Source organism: Lepidochelys olivacea, assembly GCF_965140295.1.
Source record: "Lepidochelys olivacea isolate rLepOli2 genome assembly, chromosome: 4".
NCBI classification, from domain to species: domain Eukaryota; kingdom Metazoa; phylum Chordata; order Testudines; family Cheloniidae; genus Lepidochelys; species Lepidochelys olivacea.
The window spans coordinates 116,823,450-116,850,102 of record NC_140414.1 but is presented as its reverse complement, the minus strand read 5'-3'; the positions used below and the strand labels follow the sequence as shown (position 1 = coordinate 116,850,102).

General features: G+C 40.7%; 1 long non-coding RNA gene across 1 annotated transcript in view; it reads right to left on the bottom strand.

Annotated features, from left to right (window-relative positions):
- Positions 1-26,423, bottom strand: part of LOC311519703 — a 243,931-nt gene extending 217,508 nt beyond the window's left edge. Inside the window, exon 1 of the long non-coding RNA XR_014711353.1 lies at positions 26,325-26,423. This is a non-coding gene — a long non-coding RNA (uncharacterized lncRNA). The remainder of the gene's footprint in view (positions 1-26,324) is intronic.
- Positions 26,424-26,653: the final 230 nt, after the last annotated feature.

The following is a 26,653-nucleotide window of genomic DNA, read 5'->3' as shown; positions in this document are numbered from 1 at the left end:
GGTGAAATAGTGCAATTTGCATAACTGGTGTGTTTGTACTCTAAAATGGAGTCTTTATGGCAGCCATTATAAGTGATCTTCCTTCATAAAACTTTCTGGCATTACAAGGTCCCTATCCTTTTATATATTCTCTTTAAATGTATATCATTATGCAGGATTGTGTTCACTAACACACAACAGCCGCAGTTATATAATGGTTTTGTAGAATAACAATAAAACAAGACACAAGAAAACTATTTGCAGATGAAATGTCATTAAGTTGCTCATCCATAAGGCAGAAAATGACTTTAATAGCAGGTAGAAAATAAGATATCAGGGGTGTAATAAATGTAAGCCACACTGGTTATGTTGAGTTTTTCATATGTACTGTAAGTTTTGTGAATTTCAGGCATGAATGGAATGCTATGCTTGGTTAATTGGGACTTCAACTGGCCAGAAGCCAATATGGTCCATGGGGATTCAAAGCTAATAACTCTACAGACCCTTCTATGTTCTGCAGTACTTAATATCTAGTTTTAGAAAATGATCAAAATATTTTGAGACAGCAATGGAGTGTTCTAGTCTTCTCTTGACATTTAAAGTTAGATGCTATTCACTCCATGCTTTTGTGCCAAGTATTTATTCCATTTCCAAATTCTTTATTCTTCATGCCAAAAATTTTATAGGCTCCATTAAAATTAAGAGAACCCCTCTGGAAAAGTCTGGAAATTTTTAGGGTTTTAGACTACTATTAGACAGAAAAACAAGAGTAAAGGGTCTAGTATTTATCAAAGTTGTTAACTGAAATCCAAAATGAGTTTTCTAGCTAATTTCTTTAAGATTATACATAAATCAAAACAGATTTTTATTTTTATTTTCTGCATATGTGTTAACATGAGTAAAAGAGCTACTGTTGGTTAAATATATAGCACTCAATAATTATTAAAACTAAGTCTTTTAACCCTAAAGTGTAAACAAAGCTACTCTTTATTTAATTTTCAATTAAATATAGGAGAAATTTTTGTAGGCTAGTGTCTAAAATATGCTCTAATTATACAAACGCAAATATTGTATTTTTCTTCAAAAATCAAATTGTTAATGAAAAATTTCTTCACTCAAAATTCAGAAAATTTAGCTATTATATATAGAGCTAGAAATAGAAAATAGAATAATAGATTCTATCAATAAAAACTTTAGCTTTGTTTATTACAAGTACACATATTTCTGTCAAAGAATACTCATAACCTTACACTGGCCCTGATTTTAATCCACAATCCAAAAGTCAGTGTTGTTTGTCTATAGCAAAGTCCTTGATGGCTTCTCCATATCCATTATATGATTGTGTACTGATTAATATTCTTTTAAATACCTGAAATAGTTCAGACTGATTCCAATAGTTTTGTTTAGGGGTAGATCAGAAGAGGGGGGTTGGGAGGGAAATGAGAGAGGGCTTTAGGGTATTTCACACAGATACATCTATATAAAAAATAAAACATCAGCAGCTGAAGGAAACCACGCGTGACAATTCATGAGTCCAGCAGGTACACTGGGAGTGGAGAGATAATTGCAGGATTGTGGTGCTGGCAAAGGAGAAGTAAAGAAACAAACATTCTCCTCCTCCCGCAAGAAAAGGATTAGCTTGAGGTGAAAGAAGGGTGTCTGTGTAGGGTGGATTTATCTCATGTTATCCAGGTTAATTCATGCATCCTTACCCTACAGGCTGAAAAACATTGGTGGACCAGTGCAGAGAATCTTTTGTTGCCACTACGTAAGCAGTATTTGTTCTGGGGATAGAGGATTTCTGCCTCCTGATCATCATCCAGCCCTTCCCTTGGGGACACTTCATGGGTTATTTGGGAAAAATGTTAAGCTCTGTATTTGTATTAAACGTTAATGTTGCTTGCTACAAAATGTGGATGAGATTTCCAAAGCACAACCGTATGGGCCAAATCCTACTGCTCAAGTAAAGGCAGTGAATGGCCCTTCAGTGCAGTGCAACCAATATAGTCTTTCTGCATGAAGGCAGGATGTCTACACCACTTTGCTCGCTGAGGAGAACAACTCCATTACTGTTCTGTGCAAGGTAGATGTAAGGTGGGGCTTAGGGACAATCTGGGGAGTAATAGAGTGCGCAATCTGCATGGTTGTGAATCAACCAGCCAAATATCCCTATGGTTGAGAGATTCAATGATGACAAGCTAGAGTAGCTGCACAAGTACTTGAGAAATGATACCTCAGTTGCGCTAGGAGCATGGTCTCCACCCTCCTGCCTCCTCCACAGCAAACAGCCTATTTACTGATACCTAACTAGGAGCTGACCCTTTATTGGCTCATTCAGACTGTTATATGGTGATGCTGATATCCCTATCTTTTCCTGCACCATACTGTTTTCACAGAATTACTAAATCTTACACTTCTGATATCAAAATGTATCATGATTACAACGTAATTAAAAATCTATAGGCGGAAGAGGGGTTCCACAGATGGAGCACAAATCAGTTCATAATTTTTTCCCCTGAAGAAACTAGGAAGATAGACACAATGATTAAACCTCCTCTGCTCCCAGGAGTCAAGAAGAGGATACAATGACATAGAACAAACAGGCACTAAAACTGTAAGGTACAGACAGTGCAGTGTCTAAACTGTGCATGGCAATGGCACAGAAAAAGACAACAGGATTAATTCTATCCTCTGTTCACTGAATCCTCTAATCCTTTCAACCATGAGGATTATTAGTTTGATAGCTAAATGTTCAGTGAGTTCTGCTATTATTGCTGCTTTATTTTACAGAAAAAGATAAAACATGAGCTCTCTGGCTATAGCTGGAAGGCAGCATCTTGAAACAGAAAGTTTTAAAGAGAAACCATTTCACAACAGCTGTGTTTCAAAATCTTTTGTGTATTAATGTGTGGTAAAAGATGCAATCTCAGGGAATAGATAGTTAAACCTTGAGGAAACCAGATACCCATAATAAATCTTAAGGTATATAGAATGAAGTCTTAAGCCTCGAGTAAAACAGCAACATCTCACTGGATTACTTATGTTACAAAAAAGAAAATAATCAAGTACAACACACAAAATGGCTTTGAAATTAAGTACTTTAGAAAGGTAATAAATTTAAGGTTTTTTTAAACTGAACTAGAATTCAGTGTATCAAAGTTAGAGATTAAATGTATCTGAACTATAGTTTCTGCCACAAGAGGAGGTTCTTCTTATAATAACTGGAAGTTCTTCAAAATGTGTAGTCTATCTGCATTCCACTGTCCATATGTATGCACTCCATGTGCCTGGAGTTGGAGAATTCTTGCAAGTAGTGTCCATTGGTCCATGCACATGCCCTTGCCTTCCTCATGCTTCCAATCAAAGGAATAAAGGGCAGAGAAGACCACTTCTCAAGTTCCTTGTATACTGTGAATCCAGTAAAGATCCAAAGCAGAGAGGAAGGAGGGCTAGTAGGTCTCCAAGTGCTAGTTCCCGTGTGTATTCCATTGTGGATGATTGACAAGCAACACTCAAATAGGAAGAGTGTTTGAGGATGCAGATGACAGAGCCATTTGGAGAACTACTGTCCCAAAGTAAATGTTGGCTGAGGAGTTCTTCACTAAAGCATATTGTCTCATGAACGTATTGATGGAACTCTATGTAGCTGCTCTGCAAATGTCAAGTAAGGGTATTTCCTGAAACAATGCCACTGAATTTGCTTGTACTCTTGTAGGGAAGAAATATGCAACAACTGGTAACAGAGCAGAATATAGCCCAAGATCCATGTAGATATCCTGTGGGAGGATATAGTTTGACCACAGACTCATTTCACTTGGCTGAATAGCATTTCCTAGTAGACTCTTTCCTGCTGTTAAGGATAGCTTGTGTGGCTTCAGAACAGGAATGTTCTAATCCTGATGCCCATCCAAAAACCAAACCATGAGATGAAGTGATGCAGGGCTGAGAAGCTTGATCTTGCCCATTTTTCTGGGTCAAGAGATTTGGGAAAGGCCTGGTTGGTGACTGGAGGATGAGATAATCGTTGTAGGATATTTGGGAATCAAAATGTCTGGGCCAGTTGGGGGACATGAAGATGACTTACGGATAATTCATCAGGACAGGGCACAAGACATGAGGTAGGAGCAGAAAGGGAGGAAAGGCATGGCTCAGATAGTCTGGCCTGAGGGAGGAGAGTATTGCCCTGAGTGTAGCCCTTGAGCTTCTCTGGAGCAGTATATTTTGTGACATTCTCGTTCATGATCGATGGCTAAAGGCCTCCTGACGGTTACTGCCAACACATCCACATCTGGAGTATTGCATCCAGTTTTGGCCCCCCACTACAGAAAAGATGTGGACAAATTGGAGAGAGTGCAGCGGAGCAACAAAAATTATCAGGGGGCTGGTGCACATGACTTATGAGGAGAGGCTGAGGGAACTGGGCAGAAGAGAAGAGTGAGGGGGGATTTGATAGCAGCCTCTGAAGGGGCGTTCCAAAGAGGATGGAGCTCAGCTGTTCTCAGTAGTGGCTGGTGACAGAACAAGGAGCAATGGTCTCAAGTTGCAGTGGGGCAAGTCTAGGTTGGATATTAGGAAACACTATTTCACTAGGAGGGTGATGAAGCACTGGAATGGGTTACCTAGCCAGGTAGTGGAATCTCCACCTTTAGAGGTCTTTAAGGCCCGGCTTGACAAAGCCCTGTCTGGGATGATTTAGTAGGTGTTGGTCCTGCTTGGAGCAGGGGGACTAGATGACCTCCTGAGGTCTCTTTCAACCCTAATCTTATATGATTCTATGATCCTGAGTCCCTGGAATATAAGCTGCCATCTGGGTGATTCGATTCCTTGTACACCAGTTCCACAGGGTGACAGATTCTACACACAAGAATATTGATCTTGCCCCTCCCAATTTTTGTTGATGTAAAAGAGTTGTCATGTCTGACATAGTGAGGACATGGTTGGACTGGATGAATCATAACCCTTGCAAGCTTCTCTGGCTGTCCATTAACCTTCTGGAATTCTGTGCACCCTGGTCTCTCGGTGTGTCCAAGTGCCTTGTGCCATCTGGCGATCCATGTGGGCTCTCTAGCCTCGGAGAGGCATCTGTGGTGATCATCTTGTCTGGCAAGGATGTAGGAAGGGGATGCCAAACATACCTGATGAGCATCCTTCCACCACATGAGGAAAGACATTACTTTGGAAGGATTGTACCATGGTATTCATACTGTGTTTGGTTGGTGAATACACTGTGGAGTTATGCCTGAAGGCATTGTAGGTGGAGCCTAGAAAGTAGGATAACATAAGTACATAAGGCCATGTGCCCCAGGGGGGAAAGACAAATTTGGATGGAGCTCAGGGGTTGCAAATTACCTATCTATTAGGTCACTCATGGAGCAAAACCTGTCTGAATATAGAGTGGCCCCTATGAAGTCTATAGTCTGCTTTGGCATGATGACTGACTTTTCCAAGTTCACACTGACTCCTAGGGAAGAAAGCAGTTGAAGCTTTGAGGTCAGCTCATAGATTTCCTGATGAGTCTTGGCAACCAGAAGCTGATCATTGAGATGGGGGGAAATAATGAAGCCTTTCCATCTGAAATGAGCTGCTACTACCAAAAAAGACCTTGGTAAAGACTCTGGGAGCAGTAAAGAGGCCAAATAGGTGCACCCTATATTGAAAGTGCTCGGGGCTCATCATGACTGAGAGCACCTGTGGATGGGGTGAATAGCCACATGAAAGTGAGCATCGTTCATACTGAGAGCTGTAAACCAATGTCTTTTTCCAGGGATGGGATTATTGATGCCAGAGAGACCATGCAGAATCTGCTAATAAAACAGTTGAAACTGTGGAGACTGAGGCTAGGTGTCCAACCTCCCATCCTGTTGGGGACTAGAAAGTATGTTGAGTAAAACCCTTTTCCTTCATGTTGAAGAGGTATGTGCTCTATTGCTCCTCCCTGGCGGAGAGAATCCACTTGATGCTTGAGAATTCACTCATGAGAATGGTCCTTGAGGAGGTACAGGGATGGGGGTTTCTGGAGTAGGTAGGTAAATAAACTCTATCACATAGCCATAATGGATGGTACCTATTCCCCATTTTCCATTATTATGACACTCCAGTTGTGGAAATAGAGTGCAAAATGACCCCCAAAGAGTATGTGGGGGTTGCGTAGTGGTGGCATCAGAAATGGCTTGGGGCTTTTGAACTCAAAAGTATCTTTTTGCCAGGAGATGAGATTGAGATGGTGCAGATGTGGCAGGTGCAGGGAAATGAGTACCTTGTACTTTGTTTTTTATGAGGAGTTTCATAAGACCACTCAGGATAAAACTGAGATGCCAGTGTCGGTTTGTAAGACTGACTGCCTATGGTATTTCTTTTTTGGGCCCGATGTGTATTCCAGGGAGGGTGGCCCTGGAATCCTTTAAAGTATGTAAGGACTCCTGTCTTTTCATTGAAAGGGTGAGATACATCAAAGGCTAAGTCCTTCATGATGTATTAGACTCCCTGGAAAGCCCCAAACTGTGCAACTATGACTCACACCATTGCAATGCCCTCACTGCCATTGACCTAGATGATATGTCTGCTGCATCAGCTGCTGATGGAAGTACACTTCTGTCCACCAGCTTACCCTCTTCAATAAGAGCTTGGAAGTGACCTGTGGTAGCTTGACTACAAAATCTGTGTACTTGGAATAGTTGAGATAGTTGTACTTAGCCAATGACACTTAATAGTTCGCTATACAAAACTGAAAGCTAGTAGATGTGAAAACCTTTGTTCCCAACAAGTCTAGATATTTAACCTCCTTGTTGGAAGGAGTGGATTTAAGATGTTGTCTAGATATCTCTGTGGCAGCCTGAATGACCAGAGAGTTCAGTGCAGCGCAGGTAAAGAGAAATTCCACTCCAGTAGATGGAATAAAATAGTGCTTCTCTGCCCTCTTGAAGGAAGGGGTGTATGCTGTGTTCCAGAATAGCTTCATTAACTGGAAGTGCTATTTGACTGTAGCTGGTTGGTTGTAGTACATCCCAAGAGTTTTTGTTGAGGGTCCTGGAACTCCTCAAGGGAGTTCCTCTGCCACCCTTGGCAATAAACCCTGAAACTGTTTATGATCATCCAGAGGGGACAGAGATGCTGGCAGGACTGGTTCATTGGAAGAGGAAGAAAATAATCTTGTTAGTACTGACTGAACCACTTTGTATTCCTCCTCTTCCATGGGGAGGCTCTGACTGTTCCATTATATAGGAATGGTGGAGTGATTCCCTGGCAGAACACATGGGCGCTGTATATCTGGCATACAGATCCTATATTCCCCAGAATGACCAGTATGTTGGTTCATGAAGGGGATGTGGCATTCCCCAAAGCAAATATCAAAGAGGTTAGTACCAGGAGGCTCCCAATCTTCTGTCAGGACTAACATTTCTCAGAGGAGGAAATTATGGCTCCTAGAGAGATTCAGATTCTCCTGAGGAGGAAAAGAGGGGGTCTGGATCCAACTGTGGTACTCATGAATGAAAGCAACAGCTGGTAGATGGACGAGGGAATAGGCTTTTATCAAAAGTAACATCCCCTGGTGGATCAGACTCCCTAGTGTGAAGGTCCAGATAAGTGGGGGAAGGGCGAAGGGGAGGGGAAGCACTGAGGCTCTGGAAGAGCAAAGATATCCATTAGTGTAGTATGTCTCTGACCTGGAAGAGCAAAGATGTCCATTAGTGTAGTATGTCTCTGACCTCCCTGGAGTACAAGGGGTCCAATCTGTTTGTTCTGCTGGGGGCAGAGGAGGGAGACTCCATATGTCCAGACTGTGAGACAATGTAGAAGCTCTGATTGTGCCAGAACTGACAGATCTCGACCCTTTTTGACTTAGACAGTACTGATGTTGGGGGGAGGGATAGCTCAGTGGTTTGAGCATTGGCCTGCTAAACCCAGGGTTGTGAGTTCAATCCTTGAGGGGGCCATTTAGGGATCCAGGGCAAAAATTGGGGATTGATCCTGCTTTGAGCAGGGGGTTGGACTAGATGACCTCCTGAGGTCCCTTCCAACCCTGATACTCTATGGTAGAGCTGGTGTCACTAGTACAGAATCTACTACCGCTAGAGCCCTGGATTTATGGGCTTTAAAATCATGGCCCTGGGATGTAAGACATCCCAAGTCTTTGTGGGTTATGTGAGCGGATTTGATCAATTTAGGCACAGTTGTCAGACATCTTCAAAACAGACGTAGCGGGAGACCTGGTCTCATGCTTCTGTGAGCATTCTCTGCTTCCTGATGAAACCTCCATGGGGTGGATCCGTGGATTTGGCTTTCCCTGCAACGGAGTCAGATCTCCAGTTAAAAGGCATGTTCCATGTCTATTCAGGCCAATGTACGGGAGAGTCACTTGGCTTAGGTCGACCACAGCCTCATGGCCTTATTGTTGAGGTGTTGTTTAAGCCGGAGTTCCCTCACCTCACAGGTATGGCAAGGGAAAGAGTAGCAGATAATAACCTAGCTACGACGTGTGCCTCCATGAGAGAGTACAAAGAGCGCTAGTGGCTGTCACTGACTGAGAAGGGGTGCGGGCAGGACACATGGATTTTGTCTGATACCGGTACCAAGGTACAAAGGTGGGGGGTATCTCCCCAGGTGAGGAATCTAGCTAGAAAACATTGCTAAAAACACAAAAGGCACTAAGGCAAACTTTGAAATATTTACAATTTGAAGGAAAGCTCCAGACACTGGACGTTCTGATGCAAGCCACATGGTGATAAGAAGGAACGAGAGATACAGTTGATCTCCTCTGGCCTTTATGCCTTTGGCTGAAAACATGAGGAAGGCAAGGGCGCAAGTGTGGCCAACCACTGCTTACAAGAATTCTCCAGCTCCTAGCCCATGGAGCACAGGCACATACTCACAGTGGAACACCCCCTACCAGCACTTGAAGAATGGATATTCCTGGAACTCTTGTAGGCAAAGCAGGAAACCTGAAAAATATGGGTCAGGTATTGACCAAGAACTGTCTAATCAAGAGTGAGCACTAAGAGACATTCATGGTTCTGCCATTGGACCCTCTACCCCTATCTGAAAATTTAAAATAGAGAAACTAAGTTTTCCTTTATTCCAATACGGTGCACCTTTGGCAGCTGCCTGTTTAACAGCATTGCTTTCAGATGAAGGATCCAAGAGAAGGGCAGCTCCTGCAATGCTTCTGACTACGATCCCATATGCCAGAAGAGTGCTCCAAAGCAGAACTCGTGCTCCAGGAAGACTGCTTACATGTCACTGAACAGCCAAACAACCACAAGAAAGGATCTGAGGAGCAGGTTCAAAGCTGTTTGAAATTAACCAGCACATGCACAACTAAGGCCCTGCTATCAGAAGCTATCATGGAAAACGGAGAAGCGTGAAGAAATAACAAGTCTTTACAATGCCATAGGTGTTTTTCTCTTACAGATGCTCCAGCAAGCTTATCCCAGCCTGCCTAGCTCAGTGTCTCTCTCTCTCTCTCTCTCTCTCTCTCTCTCTCTCTCTCAAAATTTGTACAATGCTATACAGAGGTAGCTAGCACCTGCTGTAGAGGGAGAAGATAATTCACTGTCATAAATATTGTTAGCCACATATCTCTTGCTTAGTGAGAGGTTGTCTCCCTCTTGCAGCTATCCACATGCAAATATCCACAAGATTTCAATGTGAGTTGTGTGCAAAGGTACATGCAGTAATGTGAAAACAAAAGACACAGGACCAATGGCTTCCAGACTGTTTTGGTGGTACCCAGAAGTTCACCTTTTCAGGTAGGTGTAGTTCAAATGCAGAGGAAGATACAGTTCCTGCCCTGAAGAGCTTGCATTCCAAGACTTTTTTACCCTACCTACCCCCACCCTACCCAACTTGTTTGGGTCGTCCATCTTCTAGGTCTTGGTTTTTAGATGGTAAGCTCTTTTGGGCAGGAACTGTTTTATGTTTGTACAGCACCTTGCACAATGAGTACCAACCCAACTGGCCTCTAGGTCATGACTTTCAGTGAGACTTATACTTCTAATATTGTCTGCAGTATTGTTATAGCCATGTTGGTCCCAAGTCTCTTTCACCAACAGTAGTTGGTCCAATAAAAGATTACCTCACCCACCTTCTTTCTTGTACTCCTAAATCATTTATAAGCTTTTAAAAATTTCACTCAATTGTATCTGATGGCTCCAGGAGCCCTTGCGGGGGGCAGGGCATATTTGCACCAGAGAGTCCTGAGCATTTTATTAAAAGTAGCGAAGTGGGTGTCAGCTGATGTTCTGTACCACAGGCTAGTCACAGAACTTTGTGGGAACATCGCTAGTCAAATGGTGATTCCCAAGCAAAGAGCACAGATGTCAGCCTGACAAAATCGTTGCCATGTGAAAAACATTTCACAGCTTTAAACTTCACCAATACAAGACCCTTCAGATATGTTCCTGGACAACAGCTATTTCTCTTCAGATGCTTCTAGACTTAAAAATGATTTGTAAAATGTCTTTGGATCATTTCAGTTTGCCTGGTGAACCATATTTGAGGGCTGAGTTAATCCATCTGAATCCTTCTGCTCGTTCCAACTGCTGTTTAACATTTTGATCTGACAGTTTAATGCTGTTTCACCACAAAATATATGTTCCCACTGAAAACAAACATTCTTCATATTAGCAGTACAGGCAACTTCAAGGGATGAGGTTATCATGAGATAATTACACCCCAGGGGATTACAGGCACATATATCATGATATAACCTTATCTCTATTGTGCTTTATTGAATAATTACAAGCATGCCACAGCCAACTATAAATACACATATGCTTTTCAACTATTGGCTAACACTTGAATAAAGGTAAAAGCTTGTAACTTTTCCCACTTTTCCCACAACATCTAAACAAGCCTTAATCTTAACATTAAACTTGAATTTGAAGCATGATGCAATGACCTAAATGTGGCATTTCACAGGAAGAAACGGGAGCAGAATTTAGCCTTTCTCTTTAACCACTAGATGCAATATTAATTGAAATACTATTCTTCTCCCATTGAAGTCAATGGAAGTTTTGCCATTAGTGTTATTGAGCTATTTTGCCATTAGAATTATTGCCATTGAGCACTTCTGTAAATCCCACGAGAGAGTCATAGAATCTACCAGTTGGAAGGAATCACTACAGGCTCCCTAAGACATCACAGAAGGGGTACTTCAAAGTCACTCATAGAACCATGGGGTTAGAAGGTACCGCAAAGGTCATGTAGTCTAACCCCCTGTCAAGATGCAGGATATGTTGTGTCTAAAGCATCCAGGACAGATGGCTCTCCAGCCTCATTTTGAAAACCTCCAGTGAAGGAGATTCCATTATTTCCTTGGGCAGTTTGTTCCATTGTTCTACTGTTCTTACAGATAGGAATTTTTTTCTGAGATTTAATCTAAATCTTCTATGCTATAGTTTGAACCCATTGCCTCTTGTCCTGCCCTATGTGTCAAGAGAACAATTTTTCCTCCACCTTTTTTTATGGCAGCCTTTCAAGTATATGAAATCCACTACCATGTTCCCCTTACCTTAATCTCCTCTTTTTGAAACTAAACACTCCCAGCTCCTTCAACCTTTGCTCAGATGGCTTGTCATCCAACAGAGCTATACAGTTTTACACCAGCTGAGGATCTGGCCCAGAATCTCTAAGTAATTCTGATTAGTTTCAAATGTAGTCTTAAGTCTACAACCAAACTTGCCTTCTTTTTCCACTGTATGATTTGGTGAGGTCATACATTAATGAGAGCTGAACAGAGGTAAAAATATTCTATGAATACGTATTCAAATTTGAAAGCAGTTTGATTTGACAAGATTAATAACTCTTTCATCTTCACTCTCCAGTAACATTTGAACAACTGAGCTTTCCTGCCACAGATACTGCAAAAAGTTAAAATTTTAAGCTTCAGTGCTCCAATACTCACCAAAAGCAAATTTCAAATGATCTGTTTTAATAAATTCACTCTGCTTTGGTTGATTATGTAACTATAAATAAATAGGAAAAATAAATCATCCCCACCTCTGCCTCTTCTAATGTGTCTGATCTATGCGTCTATCTTTAGATCATAAATTCTTCAGGGCCACTACAGTCTTTTTGTATGCATTATACATAACAGAGTACATGGTCAGTGCTAAACAAATTAGTAACAATAATAAATCCAATCAAGGACTAGCATCACTAACCAACACAGCTCAACTTTTGAAATTTGAATATCCTGATAAACTATTCATAAGCTATTCATATAGAGAGATAAATGTAATGAGGAAATTCACAAAGGATATTGAATAGTGAATAAATCTAAGACTGGTGAAACCAAAGAGAAGCAGAAAGATGAATACGTGTGTGAGGATTTGTTGCTGATATTTTTTCCCCTAATATTAAATCTAAACATTTCCTGATTCAGTATATTACTTGCTCTATTCACATCTACTAGTGAAAATAATCAGTCTCTCCTTGACCACATTATAGCATGACTTAAGATAGCTGCAGGCCATTGAGTCTCAATATTTGGCTCTAAAGCCTTATATAGCTCTTCGGGGTATTATTCCTGGCTCTCATGGAGTCCCTGCCACAGGTGCACAGCAAAGCTCTCATGCTCTGTGACAGGGGTTCTCAAACTGGGGGTCAGAACCCCTCAGGGGGTCACGAGGTTATTACATGAGGGGTCGTGAGCTGTCAGCTTCCACCCCAAACCCCACTTTACCTCCAGCATTTATAATGGTGTTAAGTATATTAAAAAGTGTTTTTAATTTATAAAGGGGGGGGTTGCACTCAGAGGTTTGCTGTGTGAAAGGGGTCACCAGTACAAAAGTTTGAGAACTACTCCTCTGTGATATGCATGAAGCACAAGGAGCAGGGAGAAGACAGACTAGAAGCACAATCCTTTTAGACTGGTTTGGGGGAGGGTGCAAAGAGAAACATTCCTGTTCCTACAAACCAGGAAGAGGGAAGGACAAAGAAAACCCATATTCTCACAGAGGCAGAATATGATAAAAAAGAGAGGAGGTCTTTTGTCAAACAGATTCACAGAGAGAGCCTCAAAACAACTGCAGCATAATGTCTTCAGTGTTTGCATCACTGTGATGTGTTAATACGTGGTAGCACAATTAAGTGTCACTATGACTATCACAACAAACAATGGGAGATTAGCCTGATGAATGTCTGAGTAAAGATTAAAGACTTGAGCCAATTGGGCCTAATTATAAACAAATGAGTCTCCTTCTGTGCTTGTGCAAATATAGAGAGCCCTGCAAAACTAAAGATACCCACTTTATATCCACATCTGCAGATCATGTTTGTGGCTCGGATGCGGATACAAAATTTGTATGCTCACAAGGCTCCCCAAATACATGCACTATTCAAGCTCTAGAACATCTGCAAGTGCAGGTGATAGGCTTTGTATATGGAAAATCGATTTGCATGTATACACCCATCACCCACACAGGGTGATTTTAGTGCTTGAAGTGTGTGCAGCTGTTTGAACATGCAACCTTGCATGCACACAAGAAGAGGCTCATTTCGTTCACTTGTGGATATTTTCTTTATTCACTAATGTAGGCTTGTTACACTATTAAAGAAAAAATGTTAGTATGGGATTTTTTTTTCATGAACTCATTGTGGTTACTAGAGAACAATACATTCTCCTCTACTTGCTTATAGACTGACCGCTACTGATTTATTAAAAAGAAAAGGAGGACTTGTGGCACCTTAAAGACTAACAAATTTATCTGAGCATAAGCTTTCGTGAGCTACCGCTCACTTCATCGGATGCATCCACTGAATGCATCTGATGAAGTGAGCGGTAGCTCACGAAAGCTTATGCTCAAATAAATTTGTTAGTCTCTAAGGTGCCACAAGTCCTCCTTTTCTTTTTACGGATACAGACTAACACAGCTGCTACTCTGAACCCTACTGTTTTATTAATCATTCAGCTTGTCAGGCACTACAGTTAAATTCACCAGGCTGTAAATGCTTCAGTCCTACTCTGAAACCTACTGATTTATTAATCATTCAGCTTGTCAGGCACTACAGTTAAATTCACCAGGCTGTAAATGCTTCAGTCCTTTTGCTTTCCCTTCTGAAACTAAGTCATAGGGTTACCCCAAGAGCTTTGTCTTTTCCCATTCATTTGGCTGCACCTGACCACCATGAAATCTCAGAAATAATTGACAGAGACTCTTATGATTACATGGCTAGTTTCACACATTACGGAGTAAAGACATAAGGCCCTGCCGGTCTGAAAGTGTGTGGGGGGGGGAAACATCTTCCATGCTTTTTATTTTTATGGGGAAGATTTTTGTAGGTTTAGATTAATTTACACAATCAGTTGCTAGAAGCAGCATTAACTTTCTCTCTGCACTGTCCAGTCCTAGGTAATAGGCAGTAGGGGAAGAAACATAGGGAAAGGATATCAGTGTCCCTTGAAGGAGTAGATGTGGGCCAGAGAGCAGACCCTCTGTGCAGATGACTTAGGATCCACAGAGATGGAGCTTTCCTTATAGAGAATCTACCATAAGACTCTAGGGTTTGATGGCAGTAATTTCTACCCTCTCTGCAAGGCACCAATCCCTTCCCTTCTGATGGGAACATGCTATGAAAACTTTATAAGGTGAACCTCATAGTGGTTCATGAGTTGTCTTTTCCATGTATTGGTCCTGGCCCTGGATCACTCACTTAAATCCCAGCAAACGATTTAAGCATGAATAGTCCCATTCAAGTGAATTGGATGACTCAGCAGCTTGCAGGAAGAAGCTCAGTATGATTTGTATTTGTGCTCATTGCAATAGTGTCTTGCATCTGAAGACTCTCCTGCTGTACCAAAATGATCCCTTCTTCCATGTTGGTGCCAGTCCTCCAGTGGGAAGATCCAAGATAACTCTGAGCATTTGTCCCTACAAATCAGCAATTAAGTTCACCTGTCCCTATCATCCTGGTAGAGGACAGATAGGCTTAATCTAAACTGAATTGAGTTTTGACTGCTCTATCTGGGTGAAGGCACTGCCTCGTGCTCTCCAAGGGAATGAAGCTAAGAAGCTTTTATTGGCAATTTACAGAACAGAGAGAAAACAGAAATAAAAAGGATTGATCAATAATATGTCTATGGATACTATGAAAAGCACCATCAGACTAGCCCTGAAAACACAAGGATGATTCACCTTGTCCCTCAGAGGATAGGAGTCTCAGGGTTTTTTTAAATCAAGTTTAGTCCAGCTCTTTCCTTCAGAGCTGCGAGGAGTGTGCTTTTGACTCACTGCACCTCATACTTCACAGAGGCATCACAGAGCATGTACCAGACAGTTTGTGATGCCTCATGCCTACGGAGAGAGCAGCAGTGTTAGGTGAGGAGGGAAAGACATGAGATATGATTGGCTTCTTCCTAGCTCATCTTTTTAACTGCTATGTAGAGATTTTGCAGAGGGTGGAGGGTGGCTAAAAGGAGGGCACAAGCCATCCCTTTTTTTTAGGTTTCAGAGTAGCAGCCAGGTTAGTCTGTATCCACAAAAAGAAAAGGAGGACTTGTGGCACCTTAGAGACTAACAAATTTATTTGAGCATAAGCTTTCGTGAGCTACAGCTCACTTCATAAGCTGAAGCTTATGCTCAAATAAATTTGTTAGTCTCTAAGGTTCCACAAGTCCTCCTTCCCTTTTTTTTAGTTACTTTCCTCCTCTGCATGAGTCTGCTGCTTCTTTCCCATTGATCTGCTCCTCTTTGCACTTCACCGTAAAAGAAGGGAGAAATCACATGGGTCACAGACATAAGAATATAAGAACGGCCCTACTGGGTCAGACCAAAGGTCCACCTAGCCCAGTATCCTGTCTTCTGACAGAGGCCAGTGCCAGGTGCTTCAGAGGGAATGCATAGAACAGGTAATCATCAAGTGATCCATCCCCTGTTGCTCATTCCAAGCTTCTGGCAAACAGGCTAGGGACACCATTCTTGCCCATCCTAATAGCCATTGATGGACCTATCCTCCATGAGTTTATCTAGTTCTTTTTTGAACCCTGTTATAGTCTTGGCCTTCACAACATCCTCTGGCAAAGAGTTCCACAGGCTGACTGTGCATTGTGTGAAGAAATACTTCATTTTATTTGTTTTAAACCTGCTGCCTATTAATTTCATTTGGTGACCCCGCATTCTTGTGTTATGAAAAGTAGTAAACAACTCTTCTTTCTCTACATCAGTCATGATTTTATAGACCTCAATCATATCTCCCCTTAGCTGTCTCTTTTCCAAGCTGAAAAGTCCCAGTCTTATTAATCTCTCCTCATACAGAAGCGGTTCCATACCCCTAATCATTTTTGTTGCCCTTTTCTAAACCTTTTCCAATTCCAATATAGCTTTTTTGAGATGGGGAGACCACATCTGCACACAGTATTCAAGATGTGGGCATACCATGGATTTATATAGAGGCAACATGATATTTTCTGTCCTATTATCTATCCCTTTCTTAATTATTCCCAGGATTCTGTTTGCTTTTTTGACTGCTGCTGAACATTGAGTGGATGTTTTCAGAGAACTATCCACAATGACTCCAAGATCTCTTTCTTGAGTGGTAACAACTAATTTAGACCCCATCATTTTATATGTATAGTTGGGATTATGCTTTCCAATGTGCATTACTTTGCAATTATCAACATTAAATTTCATCTGCCATTTTGTTGCCCAGTTACCCAGTTTTGAGAGATCCTTTTGTAGCTCTTCACAGTCTGCCAGGACCTTAACTATCTTTAGTAATTTTTTGTCACACAGCAGTCTGAAACCATGTACTGTTCAGTGCACTGCATGGATATCAACATGACTATAATTAATGTGTTTCTATTTTCTTGCTGATCTTATAATGCCAGTATTTTACTGTTGGCAGTGGCTTCATATCAAAATAACTAAACTATCTTTTGAAATCCTGGGGGTGACATTCAAAGGCACAAAGGGAAGTCAATGGGAGCTGGGTGACTGACTCATCTAGGCACTTTTGAAAATTCCATTATACATTGGGATGAGAAACTGGGAAATTGGGATGACGGAGAGGAATGCTCTTATTTTCAAGCCTGAAAATATTCAGTAGGCAGCTTTGGTTGCTTTACTACAGACTGTGATGGTGCCACCAGAGAATCGGTGTTTTTCTTGTACATTCCAACCATTCCTTGATCTCCATACTGTATAAATAAATGCATAGCACATCTCAGAGACAGCATTATTCAATATTAATCAATACTGTGATTAGTATTACAAGGCTGAGACGTAGGAAAAAAAATAAGATGACAAGGTATAAAGCTGTTCTCTGTAATTTTACTAGTCTCCTCTTGTATGAACTGCTCTTCAGGTCAAATTAATCTGCGCTCTCTCACTTCCCTTTACTCTCACTGGATTTCAGCATTCTCTCTTCCTTACGCTCAAGTGCCATGCATATTCAATACAGTCTGTTCTCTGCTCTCACTTTATTCCAACTCTCACTGAGTAGCTCATTCATTATCTGCACCCTTCTCCCTGAGTGCACATTCAATGTTAATGTCAGTCATTCTACAAATAGCCTGCCCAAGTTCTCCATAACTTCCTGCTTTTATAGCAGGCCAGGGCCTACTCTTTTTCCACTCTACACTTACGAGGAGGAAAAGAGAATGTGCCTCTCTTCTTCTCTGGAATTCTCAGTGTGCAAGAAGAATGTATTGTTCTTGAAGAAATACTTAGGCAGAGAGACCAGTAGCAATCTCTGGTAGTAAGTGCCTCTTATTCATCAGAAAAGGTTCTGGTTGAAGTGGAAGGACCAGTGGGACCCAAAGTAGTTCTCTTATTTACTTTAGCTTTTCTATTTTGTATTTCAATTAATTTTCCCTCTGAGACAGACTGACAAAAAAATGATGACTGGTACACCAGTTTTATTTAAATTAAACTCTCTGAGGAGAGGGAAAGCAACAGTACAGATGAAAGGCTGATAAGGCCACAAATGTAATTCATATTTAAAAATATAAAGGATTTAATTTGCTGAATGGAACTCACAGAAATCCTGCCACTATGAAAAGTCTAAATTATAGATAGGACAAAACACATATTCTGCTTGTTAATGTATTGCAGATTTATCTAATTTTACCTTTTAAAAAGCACTCAGTCAACTTAGAAATCACACTCATGTCTGAAATTGATAGCAAATGTCCTCCAGTATTTCCTACAGTTGTTACAGATAACACCCAAGGCCCTGATCCTGCAGACTGCTGTTTACTCACACAGGGCTCCAGCTCCATGGGAGCACAGAGCCTGGCCTGCATGGGGCAGCTTGCAGGATCGGGGCCTGAGATTATTGTAACTGAAAGAAGTTAGAGAAAAAATTCTTTTTTTCTTTTTCCAGTTTGTTTACCCCAGTGGCAGATTCTGCTGCATTGTTTACACTGATTTTGATGGGATTACTCAAGGAGTAAGGCACTGCTTATTGGGCCAGAACCTCAGCTGGAGTAATTTGTCAGGTGGGTTAATGGAGCTATGATGAGTTACATGACCTGGGGAGCTGGCCCAGTGCGACAATAACCGCAAGATCTGGCTCCTTGCGCATGTGGCAGCATTTTGAGCTTGATTCAGATTTTAGGCACAGTGCTTTGAAAACAGCACCACCCCAAGGGTAGCCTCAGGAAGCACTGTGACTCAGAGACACAGCTTCCTCCTGGTTTTCGAGGGTAGTAATTTGCTGATGGCCTATATCGGTAGTAAATTCTTATTCCCCTCACTCTGGTTCAGTTACTCTGGCCAGCAGACAAAATTAAAGCTTTGCCCATTCCTCCATCCACTCCCCACCTGCCTGTTCCAGGGAAGGATAGCATAGCACATCCAGGGGTTCTCTGTGTCAGTACATAATGCAATCTAGCGCTATCTGTACAGGTAGTTTCCCTGTTTCCCCATACAGCTTAGTAGGCAGTCAGGTTCACCAGTTTGATTGGGTCTTTCACAAAGTAACAGTGTTAAGAGAAACATTTTAATTTAAATAGGACAATGGAACTAACCCCACAAAAATAGGCTGTAGGACTCAGAGGTCGGTATAGTGCCTGAAACAGCTTTAATTTTTCAGTTGACTGTGTCTATTTAATTTCTAACTGCTATAACTTCTACCATATATTTTAAGAAATATGTATTACACTGGGACAATATATTTTGGCAGATGCATGATGAGCACATTAAAGTTTCAGCAGGGTGCCTTTTGCGATTCAGCCAAATATGGATTTTTCTATGTTCGTTGCATATTTAGTTCCTGAAAGAACATGCATTTTCAATGTGGTTTTTGTTTTTGCATTCACAAGGGATGTGGGTGAGGATCTCAAGTACATACATGAAACATTCAGGACCAAATGGACCAGAAAGATTGCAACATTAAGGAGGACACCTACATTAAATATTGATGCAGCAATGATGTAATGTAGTACATGTCAGAAATAAACAAAACAAAAAAGAGTTGAGTTAAAAATGGAAAAGAAGACAGCTAGTGTCACAGACACCATGAAAATGAAGGGGATAGTGCAATTTAGGGGCATTCATTATCTCTGTAGTATTATGTGCAGTGGTATTACTATAGGCTTTTATGTATTTAGGACTATATCTATATGGATTTTTAATGCAACTACTCATGTTGGCAACTAGTCATCAGTGTGAGTTAAGTCTTCTCAATCTGGACAGTAGGATGTTGTTCATGACAGTTGTAAAAAAAAAGTTAAAGCTTTCTCTGTGTGTTCTCTACAATGGGAGCATTTCATCTAAAAATGTTATAACCAGTCTACCTTTTTACAAGCAGCTATTTTCATTTGTACTAGGAGCACTTATGTGCCACTTGTCCACAAGGCAAACAGTCACAGGTTCTGCCCAGTGTACATGAGGAGCTAGTTCTTCAAATGAACGAGGGGCCAGATTTTCAAGTGCTCAGCACCTTCATTTGGGGACAGATTTTCAAAAGAGCTCAGGAAACCAGCACTTTCCATTTGTGATACTTAGGGACAAATTTTCAAAAGAGAGCCATACCCAAATTGCAGAACCCTTCTGAAAATCTGGTCTAGATTGTGAGTGCTGGGCAATCTTGAAAATCCAGCAGCCTATGCTCAGTCTGTTAATGGTCTACCTGTATTGATTATGGGGGGTGGGGAGTGGGAGTTTCCTCTGTGAGATTGTGTCCTAGGCTGATCTAGGTTTTATCTTCAGTTAGCATGTAAGGTTTTTAATTGGTTTGTTCATTTAATGTATTTTCTTTAATTTAGTCTAGCAATTAACAAGCAAACTTTGCACCTCATTGCCAAGCCACTTCTGTGCTCACTCTGCCATCACTTTCCTCTCTCCGTCCTGGAGACTCTTGCACTTTGAGATTGGCCCTATTTAGAAAAGGACACCATCTTCCAAAGCCATATAACATTGTGTTCAGGTGATCAAATAGCATAAGGCTTCTATCCTGCAATATGTCTCATTGTAGGATTCGGGCTTAAGTGAGTAGCAGACACGAAGCCTGAAGTCTATAAAACAAGCAGAAACTCTGTACGTTGATCTATCTTCAGAGACTATAAAGCAGAGAAACAACATTGACAATTCTTTTGCTACCTCTTCCTTCTTCATTTATCCTGAGTTTTCCAGATTCCTTTTCTAATCTTGGGTCACTCTACAGAATACTGCCAGCCATACCAAACTGTATAGTGAATTTGTGCCTTGGATCAGTGGGTAAAAATGTATTGTGACCTGTATCCTGAATCAGTATTGGACTCCCCTTCCCCCCACCCCCGCAAGTGTACATGAATCGTTGAAATTATATGTGAAAAGTAATACTTCATAAATACATGGCTCTAGCAACAGGAATATGCCAATTAAATCCCTTTTCCTCTCATAATGGACCCCAGAAACAATTCCTTTATGCTCAGCTGTAGGTGTAGCAATTTCACACTTGTGCAATATTGTTCAAGAGTTTTCATGCCTCACCTAATAGTAGCAATTCAGTTCAATGTCTCTGTTGTATTCCATGTTGCAGAGTGTCAGAATGTATTTCACGCAATGTCACTCATGTGCTAATTTGACAGATTATTTCACATTCAAACAGTGAGATTTCCTTTGAGGATATTTAAACCCAAAGCACAAAATACACATTTGCTTCCCAAAACTCAGGTTTTTAACCTCACAACAAGCATGGGCAATGCCAATCAAGTCAGTCAGGGATTCTAGCATGGCTTGACCTACCTTCTAGGAGGCAAATATACCCACAGCAAACTATAGAACATTAGAGGACATTCTGACTTTTAGAAATCTGACAGCTCTGTGCTTTGAAAAGAGATGTCTAGTTCAGACTTTGAAACAATAATGCCTAAAAACTGTATATTAACAGGTTTCAGAGTAACAGCCGTGTTAGTCTGTATTCGCAAAAAGAAAAGGAGTACTTGTGGCACCTTAGAGACTAACCAATTTATTTGAGCATAAGCTTTCGTGAGCTACAGCTCACTTCATCGGATGCATACTGTGGAAAATACAGAAGATTTTTTTTTTCATGATTTGTGTGTATAAAAACATCTGTATTTTCCACAGTATGCATCCGATGAAGTGAGCTGTAGCTCACGAAAGCTCATGCTCAGATAAATTGGTTAGTCTCTAAGGTGCCACAAGTACTCCTTTTCTTTTTGCATATTAACAGTTTGGATCACCATTTTCCTTGCATGTATAATATGGGCCTGATCCAAAGCCTGCTAAAGTCAGGGGGAGTCTTTCCATTGACTCCAAGGGATCTTGAATAAGCCCTTTGAGTAGACTGTGAACATTGTGATGGCCTGAGAGACAATTTTCTCCCCATGCTAAAGTGCTGTGTTTAATTTATCATTGTGAATGAACCAACCGGTAGCATTGCACAAACCAACAGCTTTGATGTTCCAAAACAAGCTTAATTTGTACACAGGTGATAATCCTTCCCAACATCCATGCAACCTTCTGGTAGGGGCCTTGTTTGCTTTTCAGTTCCAGTGTTCATTTCCCACTCCCATGACCTTTCAGTTCAGAAAGGCTCCATACTCGTCCTTGAGATATGCTCTGTAGAGCATAGTTAGCAAAGGCAATAAAAAGTTTAAGATAAATTCCTAAAACTACCAAACTTTTAGAAGCCTATTCAAGCTTCCCCAGCCTTTGAGATCTTTGATACTCTCCCACCTAAGTCATTTCCATTCTCTACAGCATTTGCAGTAAGAATTTAACAATTAAGGCCCCAATTCAGGAACGCTCAGGCTTAAAGTTAAGTTAATTCTTAATCACCCTTCCTGAACAGGGATGTTATCCTGAAGCGGGAGCTGTACATAAATTGCACCTTTAAATTAATTTAGTGCACCTGTAAATGCACTAAATCGCACCTTTAAATTAAAAATTCCTGTAGCTGGTCAGAAAGTGATTAACAGAGAGTGATTAGGCAATTTCCTAGCCACTTGATATATTTACATCCTAATCATGCCCCAGATTTCCAGTTATGTCCCTTATAGACTCTTGTTGGTGTTACAAAATTTATGGGGCACCCAACAACATTTTTAGCCTGCTTTGCTCAGCTTCGGGTTTTCTGGTTCTTTGGATGAAACACCATGATAATGCAACATGCATCCTACAGGCCACGTGGCTGTTATAAACTCAAGGTTAAGGAGTCTAGAGTTGAAGAGTAATAATTCGAACTCCTATTTCAAGAAAATAATCACTTAAAGGAACCTCAGGATGGTAATTATAATAATAATGATGAAAACAACCTAAAATGCAACACTGCAAATTTCTTTTCACACTCACACATTATAAGCAATAACTGTGTAGTAAAAGCCATTACCTCTCCCAGATCTATTGGCTCTATACTCGGCATTTATATAATCCAACAGACGGACCCTGAAACATGCATCATGGGAACTATATCAGATGTTAACATGTAGGAAGTTTCATTGCATAATCAAAACTGAGACCAGTAAAAATAACCTTAAATGCCATTGACAGATCTGCTGTCCATTCAATTCACTATCACCTCATGCAGCAAAGTATAATCACACATATTTAATAGATCTTGTAAAGATGATAAATGCTACATAAGTGCTAAAAATGCCCTATAGGGAGCCATCAATTTAAAAAAGGGAACTTTGAAATACCAAAAAGAAAATCTCAGCTAGAGGGAGTATATGATATATATCTAGCATAAGCTCCCCAGATTTGTAACAAAAGTCACACATCGAACTGCGGAGAAGTTGGTTTTCCCTAGAAGACAGCACAGCTGGAGATGTGTACTTATTCAAGTGCTTGTAGTTGGCAAGATGCCTTATATCAGGAAAATACTTACTTCTTCATCTTTAATGCCTGTGATTTGATATTAAAAAATAACCCTGGAGAGATTGATATTGCCCTCCATTTTTTTTCTCCTTTCAAGGTTGGCTTTTAAAATAATAATACAAAAACTTTTATATAAGTTTTTCAAATGTCCTTCTCTGCTCATCACTATTTGTCACGTTACCTGGGGTTATGTTGTGTCAGAGCTGAGATAACTCAACATGACGTGACAGTTCATAACCCAGCACACTCCACTGAATGATACTCTCCAGTGAGTTTGTACTAGACTTGTAGTGAGCAGTTCACCAGATAAGCAAACTCAGTAATGGACAATCTTTCAGAGGTCCCCAGCTGACCACTGCAAGTTCCAATGGAGGGACTTGATCTTCATTTCTTGCCCAAAAGTGTCATAAGATCAGTGATGGACTATCCTGAAAGGAATGTAAAAGGAGGAGAGAGAGATGACAGAGAATGGATCAAGTCCCTGAGCAATCATTTTAATGCATTGGCACCATGGTCTAAATGTGTCTGCTGAAGGCAATGCAGGTCACCCTGCAAAAGTTAAAAACAACTTTCGGCTTCTACCTCTAAGATAAGAGGATTCGACTGGTAAAGCAGATGAAGTGAGAGAGAAAGGAATATGAACTGACCTCAGAGCAATACTTCTGTAGCATCAAAAAGTAATTGGAATTGAATCTGGTTCCCATTCTGTTAAACTCAATGGAAAAACCCCATTAGAATGCACAGGGAGTCTCAGGGCTGCTAATAAGGTGAAGTATGGCTGTTTCCCTGCCCTCTACGCTTCACTCTACTGCTCTCCCCACTTGAAGTGCTGAATCTAAGGAGCTTCTGGAGTTAGGCAACATCATGGAGCATGCCATCAGGAACACGCCTTCCATGATTCCCCAGCCCTGATCCAGGGTTTTCGGAAACCCTCTCCTTCCACAAGCAGAGAGAAGCATTGGGACCTAAAGCAGGAGAAGTGAGTGAATTTGGATTAACTCTTAAAGAAGTCAAAGAACAGAGAGAACCTGGATACTTTCAGCTCAAATGCAGTGGGCTTTTAAGTAAATATCTCAACAACAAGTACTTAGTGGTTGTCCTGGTGGCTCTTGAATACAACACTGTGCCACAGCCCAACTATCCACTAAGGGACAGATTTACAAATGCTCAGCACCCACAGGAGGGGCAAGATTTTCAAAAGAGCTCAGCCCCCAGCAGCTCCTGTCATAACACTTACAGACAGACTTTCAAAAGAGACTTTCAGCATACGTTGTGCTACCCCCTTTGGAACATCTGGCCACTTCTTCTGGTGCCTGATGGATCTTGAGCTGTTTTGAAAAACTGGCCCGCAGTCAGCATGAAGAACAAAGATTCAGCCGTGTGCCAATGACGTAATTGAGAGCCATATATCTACATTTCTAGAGGTCATGCCGAAAACATATCCATTTGCGAATGAATGTTTTGTATATGAAATCAAGCTTTACCAAGCCTTTACTGAGACTTTACTCTTCAGATAGCAGGCCCACAAGCCAAAATGAAGCAACAGAATTTAGGCCAACTTTTGTACAGCTTTCTCATTTCTCAAAGTTCTTTACATATATTTAGTTTTCAGAAACCCAGGGAGATTATTTACTTCCCTGTCTGGGTTTTTCAGTGCTTTCACAGCTCTTATCTTCAGGAGACATAGTTAAATTTAAGAACCACAGCTCCACAAGAGAGGTGCAGAAGGAAATTTTGTTTCTGAATCCCACTTGGACTCTGTATCATTCAAGGAATCAATAAAGCCTTGTGTATATCCATAAGAATAAATGCTGTGGTTTGGGCTTTTTTTCCATGGCTAAAGGCCTTTGTAACAAAAATAATACTTTTCAGATATATGTTCAGACACTGACAATATGAACTACAAAATTTATTTGCGCCAACCTTTACTTTCCACAATTAGATCATGGATATTGGTGATTCATATGCAGATTATTTTAAAGGATACTACATCTCTGATAGTGATATACACATCTGCTTATAGTTAGTTATAAAAAAGATCATTCATTACAAAATAATTATATTCATATTGTGTGTAGAAATCAATCATGCTGGGCAGGTAGTAATGCACTTACTAGTATCACATAAAAACAATGGATTTAGAGGAGACTTTTGTCTCAATTGTTTAGCATTAAAGACCTGGTTTAGGTATGAATAAGAGCACACATTAGAATAAGATTCTAGTAAATGCACTTGGTTAAACATGAATTTATAAAGTGTTGTGGTTGGAGAAAGAACAAACACTCACATGATCTCCACAATCGTTGGAATTTATCTGTAGGAAGCTTGCCTGAATAATAGTACAAGGAGCTGCTGATTATTTAATGCAGATGTACTGTACAGCTAGTGAATTATTCAGTGACTCAAACAGCCTGTGGATAATTCAAAACTAACATCTTATGGATACCAAATCCCTCACCCAAAACATCCTTTCAGCTTTAACAAATTATATTTTTGTTGTCCACATTTGGAAAATTAACTTGGACATTAGGTGAATCATGTAGTGAAAACAATGTCCATTACCAGGATCAAATAAGAACTATTGCATATTTTAGCAATATAAATAACATATTTTTCTGAATTCTTCCCCATTGTTACAGCCTCACAAAACTATAATTTATTAGATTTATATTACAGTATGCACTATGTAAATGTGAGAGAGTAAAATTACTAGAGAAAGAGACCAAAGCATGAAAATCAAGGAAGGTCCATTTTAGATGTAAATTTGCATACACAGATAATGCAGTGAACATTTACATCAAGTACAGGAAGCAGAGCAGTGTCCTTGGTTGAGCTTAGATCTATCCCTAGGGCCTGATTCTGAACTCACATTAGTCTAAAACAGGAATAACTCCATTACAGTCACTGGAGTTAGATCAAATGTGTAAGAGCAAAATCAAGCCCTAGAGAGAGACCTCAGCTATGAAATTTAGATCAAGACCCAAACTTCCCAAAGGTTTGTTTCATTTGGATCTGTATTATGGCTCTGCTCTATCTCTTCTTGGAAGCCACCTGCAAACCTAATTACAAGGTCATTTTACTTACAGAAAGATGAGGGTTCATGGAGAAGAATTTTTCCATTAAAAATACTGTGTGACTGAGCTATTGAATCCTCATTTAGTGCACAAACAAGCCTTCCACTCAGGCAGTCATAGCTCAGAGAGCAAACATCAGAGTCTCTGGCCAAAGTCCATTCCCTTTGTGCTGCAGGATTAGTGAGATTAGCAAGTCATTGCGTCTCCCTAGTTGGTGATTCCCCAGCATGCAGGGGTCCCCAAAAGTTATAGGGCTAGTGTAACCAACTCCTACATCAGCCCCTGAAGTAGGGCATGTTGGGGTATGCAAAAAGATGAAAAGGGGGGGTTGGCTGAAGC